The following is a 6,884-nucleotide window of genomic DNA, read 5'->3' as shown; positions in this document are numbered from 1 at the left end:
GGATGAGGACCCGGAGGACAGACGCCTGCGGGGGGTAGATGAGGTCTCAGGGTCCAAACAGCTGCAAGAGGTTGATAAGCCATGTGACAGACAGCTGCTGGAGGTGGACAAGGTCCCAGAAAAGAGACAGCTTCAGGAGGTGGTTCAGCGTCAGAAGACACTCGAATGGAGGCAGTGGTTGAGGTCTCAGTGGACCCTCTAGTACAGGTGGTTGAGGTCCCAGTGGACACTGTAGTACAGGAGGTGATTGAAGTTCCAGAGGACACTTGAGTGCAGGAGGTGACTGAGGTCCCAGAGGACACTCCCCTGGAGGACGTTGCTGAGGTCCCTTAGGAAACGTGCGTGGATGAGGTGTCTGAGGTCTCACTAAACCTTCAGCTGGAGAAGGTGTTTCAGGTTCTAGAGGATGCTCCAGTGGAGGAGCTTTCAGAGGTTCCAGAAAACCTTCAGTTGCAGAGGGTGGCTGAGGTCCCAGAGGACCTGGAGGTGGAGGAGGTGACAGGCAGCCCATCAATGGTCTGGAAGGGCCAACCCTGAGGTTGGGCAAGTAGGGCCATTGTGACAGAGGACAAGGCTCCCGTTCAGCCATGTTGACCTGCGAGGAAGGAGGAAATGTTTTGAAATCTTTCAACATGAGAGACAAAACAGCAACACACACACACAAGCCGCACCTGATGCCGCAGGTGACGGTCCCTTGCCCCTTCCCCTTCTTCAGGTTTCTCAATGGCAGCATCAGTGCCATAAAGCCTCCCTTCCACTGAGTCCTGCTGACAGCAGGGAAGTGAAGACAAGTCATGGGGACAAACTGTTGTCCCCACATGCCACTGTGTCTGTCTGCAAATGTAGGCAGGCAGGGGCCTGTCCCAGGAAGACAGTGGCACTACACAGTAAGAAAGAAGCATGTTTCTGACCCAGGGGGCGTCTACGTCGGTCCTCAGTCCTCCCTCACCACCATCACCAGGCACGTTTCTTGCATCAGATCCAGAGAGAAAGAGAGAGGCAGAAAACCTATTGCTCACACGAGCCGCGGCTATTCTTAAGAGAATGTTCTCCAGGCTTTTCATGTTCTGTCACTGAGTCTCAGAACTCTGCAAGGTCAGTGTGACCGCCCTGCTCCAAATCTAAGAAAACGGAGGCTCCCAAAGGAAGGAGAACGTTCACCCCGGGTCACGCAGCTTGCAGGAGGCAGAGTGGACGCCGACTCCAGCTCTGCTGCAGGACCTCTCATCCCCCGTCTTCTTCCCTTCCTGACAAAGGGTCTTCTCCACTCTGGAGGTGCCACGTGTGGGCACAGAGATCTCTGGGGAGAGGTGGATTCCGGAAGCTCTGCAGGGGAATTGGGAGAGGGTTTCTGACAGAACAATCCTGTGTCCAGATGTGAGTCTGACACAGCTATCATGTTTCTTTTAACTTCCAGGGAATACCAACTTTTAAGTGCACTATGACATAAAACATAATAACTTTTTCCATGAAAAGTGAGGTGGGAATTCTAAACAACAGAAGTTTTAAAAATGTGTTTCATTGCAGGTGTGCAAGTCCCATCACGTGTGATCAGAGGACTCGGCAGCTTTCGAAACCACAGAGGCCAACGGGAACCAGCTTCACTGAGCATGGCTGAAGGTCTTCACTGGGAACTGTCCTTGTAGGTAATGAGTGACGCCCACTCCTCACTACCTCACAGCCAGGGCACATTTTCTATTACAAATGTGGGACCTCTTACACCGAGAATATTAGATCTAGGGCGCCACCGGGTGGGGGTGGGAGCGATTTTGCACAACACAGTTACCAACAGACATGAGACACTGATGAATTAGGAAATTGACTCTGTCGAAGAGTATTCAAAATGGCACACAACACATACTAATGTTGGATGAATGAGTTTTGACTTTTTTCACTTCTGGGATTACAGCAGATATTCTAAATGTTAATCACCTACCTTACAGGACAAGAGAAATCAATCACAAAACAAAACCCTGCATGTTTTGGAAAGGGGACCGCACAATATTTGGAGTAAACTGGATCAGTCAGGGTTCCCTGGGCCATGAGCCCTCCAGCAGTGGGGCTCAGGGGCATCTCCTCGTGTTATTGCTGCCAACAGAACACTGGAAGCCCTTCAGTCCCCGGCCCCTAAGCACGCACGGCTCGGCTCTGGCGGGGCCAGCAAGATGACCGGCTGGGAATGGAGAAGCCTGGAGTTCTTGGGAAGATGTTGCTTTGAAAAGGGCCAGGCAGAAAAGGCACCCAGGACCCGCAGAGCAGAGGCCCGGCCAGGAGAGGGCGCCGTGGGAAAAGATAAAAGTGCCCCGTGACGGGCGGAGCGTTCACCTTTTCTTCATTTCTGATAACACAGCACAAAGGTAAAAAACGCATTTTCACCAAAGGCTCGGCTGGCATCCTATTAAACAATCATCAACCTACTTAATTTTCACACTGTGAACGGTAGATAGTTTCATTATTCTTAGGGTGGTAAATCATTTCCCTGATTTTTTATAAAACCCAATATTCATAGTAAAGCGCAGAATCGTGAATTGTTGTAAATACTTTGTTCTGATTGTGGTCACAAGTGTACCCCCACAGGAAGTTAGCATAGTAGCACCGAGGCCAGTTATCCACAGCAAAGTGGCAACTGGAGAATTCCCAGGGAAACAGCAATTAGAATAAGCAGCCAGGGAATTTCAGAAAACCAGGCCCGGAGGGAAACTTCCAGGCAGCACATCGATGACCTGGAATAAAACAGCTGGAATAACGGAAGGCTCAAGGACATTTGCCGTCTTCCAGTCCCCAGGAATCATCCTTAGAAACCCTCAGCCTCCTCCAAGAGGGAAGCACAGCCCTCAGCTACCAGCAGGGATCCCACTGCTTCAAGAAGGACTGGAAGTTAACAGTCTCATGGTTCCTGCATGGCTGGTAGTGTTTTTGAGGCATTGTGAGTGTGGGGTGTCCTTTTTCTCGGTCTAATGCAGGGATGTCCAACTTTTGGCTTCTCTCTAGGCTATCTTAAAAGGAGAATCGTGTTGAGCCACACACAAAATACACTAACACTAAAAGTAGCTGATGAGCTAAAAAACGATTTGCCACAAATGTCATAATGTTTTCAGAAAGTTTTCAAATTTGTGTTGGGTCACATTCAAAGCTGTCCTGGGCTGCATGCGGCCTGTCACCTGTGGGCTGGACAAGGTAGGTATACAGGAATTATCATTTTCTAAAGTTACTTACTTACTTTTTAAATTGACATATAACATTGGAAGTATTTATCATGTGTCACGTGATAAATGAATCCCTGTGAATCACACTTCTTAGATTATGTGAATCTCTGCATTTAAAGATCAGCATAAGTCGCCAGGCACGGTGGCTCATGCCTGTCATCCCAGCACTTTGGGAGGCCAAGGCGGGCGAATCATGAGGTCAGGAGGTCAAGACCATCCTGGCCAACATGGTGAAATCCCATCTCTACTAAAAATACACAAATTAGCTGGGTGTGGTGCTGCATGCCTGTAGTCTCAGCTACTTAGGAGGCTGAGGCAGGAGAATTACTTGAACCAGGGAATCGGAGGTTGCAGTGAGCCGAGATCACGCCACTGCACTCCAGCCTGGCGACAGAGCAAGACTCGGTCTCAAAAATAAAAGATCAGCATAAGTGAAAAAACTACAATAAAGCGATGACTTCATTCAGAAATAACTATCAAATTTTAGTGCTTAAAAATACCAAAGTGGGGATCATGAAAATGGCATGAATATCCAAGATTCTGGAAATTAATTCCATTAGACTCTTAAGTGAATGAAGACAAAGACTTTCCCCAAGTAAGTTCAGATGGCTTCTGAGAACATTGCTACATAGATTCCTCAGGATTGAACCCTATGTTCTTGAAAATATCTTAATTCTAAGTGTTTCCTTCAAGATGGTGAATTCAACAGGTTGGACTGAGCGTATGCAGAGTCCGAAATGGAAAGGACCAAGTTAGAGATCTGCGCAACAATGGGAACGATTTCAGAAACGCTGTGTTGAGCAGAATCAGACAGACACAGAAGGGAACCTAGGGCATGGCATGCCTCTAGAGACGTCATTTCCAAAGAAGCAACATCAACCTCTGATGAGAAAGGGATTGGCTGGGAAGAGGGGGCGTTCACTTTCTGGGGTGACATAACATTGTAGATCTTGAAAGGGGGTTGGGGTATGCCGGTGTGTGTACTCCTCAAAGTGAGCAATGTTACACTTAAGATTTGTACAGTTCGTTCTATGTCATTCTTCTTGAGAAGAAATTTTTCTAAAGAAATATTGAATTCTAGTTAATGTTAGCTTTGCTAAACGATTCAGCAGGAAGGACGTTGATGTCTCCAATTGGAAATACATCTAAAATAAGATGGGCTAATGGCTGGATAGAGGGATGGAAAGATGGGTCCATATGTGTTGTCATGTTCATTAAAACGTTAACAAATCAACGCTGTATTTAGAAACATTTTTACAATTAAGTGTTGATGGTTATTGCCAAAACCACTGTCATGTCAGTAATTTTCTCCCTTTAAACAAGAGTCCCAAAATAATTATTATTTATGTTCTATATGTCTGAACAATTTCACCAATATCAATTGGATGTTTTTTCTGTCAGTTGGTCTCGGTGTTGCAAAATGCAAATACACACAGGGAAAGCTCGCAGAGGTGCTGCTTTCCAGGTTTTCATTCCCAGGACAAAGACCAAATGGGAAAAACAAGCCTTATAGCTCTTTCCAAGGGAGAGGACAGATGCACTGCCATATATGTGTCCACACAGAGGAATGTTACTCAGCAATAAAACAAAAATATTTAAAACAATACGGATCCACGTGAACATGATTCTGCTGACTTTGCAGAATTCAGCACAGCAAGAACACCTGTCCTGTGTGACTCCATGCCATGAAATGGCAGTGCAGGGGGAGGACAGTAGGATGGAGGGACAGGGACAGATGGATTCAAAAGCAGGAGGAAACTTTGAAGAGGGAGGAATGTGTTCACGATCTTGAATCTGGAATGCGGTGATGCTTTAACTGCTGTATCCATACGTAAAGGTCAGCAAATTGTATTCTTTACAAAGAGGCTACTGAATACACAGGACTGTACGTCACTTAAACAGTAGGAAGGAAATGTGAGACACAAACTATTAGTTTTTAATTATCTGAAAAAACATTGCAAATAATTTAAAATAATTATAGAACTTTACCTAGAAATTATACTTCAGTTTCAAATGGAGATAAGAAAATACAAACTCAGACTGGTCGGGAAGCCAAGGTCTTCTTCTAAATATTTAGAATTTTGTATTAAATTCTTTGAAATATATCCAAAAATATGCCCACACTGCGTGGAAAAATGAGAAAAATATAAGAAAAAAGTCTTAAAGTTATGGATGAAAATATTACATAAAGATATGTTTGTCTGCACACAAAGCTGAGTGGACAGCTGCTGTAATGAGAACACCGAGGTTATATTCCAGCAAAAATAATCACAGATTGTTGTTTAGCCCAAGTTTCTAGAAACATTAACTTGTGAAAATCAATGTCAGCTACTGCTGAAACGGAGCACTTCATGTCAGATTTTCAAAATCCAGAAAGATTTGCATAACATAGTCTTCTTGGAATTATGATGAAACCTGTGAGAATTTAGGTCAGTTAAAAACACAATACCAAGTAACCCCTAGCAAGAGTTCACCTTCATATTTTAGAGCATTGAGCCTAAAGCACTCGGGAGCAACGCTGGGAATCCTCATGGAAAACAATACAAACTCTCTGGAATGTAGGCCACCACCACACAAGGCACACATTATTTTACAAACACAGGTTTTGGGGGACAAAATAAATTCAAAGTGCCATTCAGACCAATCCACACACCAAGACTCAGTTTTGTGCAAATGGGACCTCCCTAGAAAGCAGCCTCTGAGCTCTGCAGCACCTTTGTCTTGAGCCTCACAGTGGAGGTGACTGCACCTGGCTCCTGGGAGGGCTGCACTGTCCCTGAGAAGCCTCCCTCGGGAAGGAAGCAGGAGCTCTGGGCGCAATGGTGAAAGATGTGGATCAAGTGCACAAGAAGGACAAAGGCCATCTTGTCATTGACCAGGAAAACATCCCCCGTCCTGGGCACTCCTGTCACATCTGACAGTTATCTGGATGCAGGTCATCAGCAGTGGGCTCCTACACAGATTAGGTCCATGGGGCCAGGAAAAGCTGAGGTTCTGACAGTTGATGGCCATGAGCAAGGGCGGAGGTGGAAAATGCAGTGAGAAACCTTTATCCAAGTCTTCAAAGGTGAGCTAGGGAAAGAGAGTTTAACTGATTTATGAAAATGCCACCAGGTAAAGGGAAATGAATTCCAACAAAGATTATCATGACATTTCCTCTTTCATAGACCGAAAAGAACCAAGAGGCTCTCCTTTGATTGGAGGCATTCCTGTGGGGCGATTCTGCCTCCATGCAGTGGTTGCTCCCCACCACTGGACTTTTCCAGACCCCTCTCTGAGAATCAGGTGCATGCCACTCAGAACAAATACTCTCCTCTCTAGAAGGTGCCCCGTCCTGAGCGTCGTGGAGAGGTTTTAGAATGTGAGGGTGAAAACTTTCAAAGCAGAAACCTGTGATTTCTTTCTATTTGGACAGTCGCAAGGACATTAAGACCCGTTCTGCTTTGGGCAAATCAATGATCTGCACGACACACATTTGACAGAACAAAGGGCAATGCAGTCCTCGTTCACACCCTGGCCATGTCACTCCCGGTGACTCCCCCACTGCAAACACCCCTACAGGGTGCAGCCCTTTTCTCTCCCATCTGATGGGCTTCTGGGGCCCCCATCACTCTGACTGGACACAGACTCCCTGGAGGCAGCTCCCAAGAGCAGAAGACACAATGACTCCGAAGTTCC

Source organism: Sapajus apella, unplaced genomic scaffold, assembly GCF_009761245.1.
Source record: "Sapajus apella isolate SASKATOON/1434 unplaced genomic scaffold, GSC_monkey_1.0 scaffold14, whole genome shotgun sequence".
NCBI classification, from domain to species: domain Eukaryota; kingdom Metazoa; phylum Chordata; class Mammalia; order Primates; family Cebidae; genus Sapajus; species Sapajus apella.
This window is presented reverse-complemented; position numbering follows the sequence as displayed.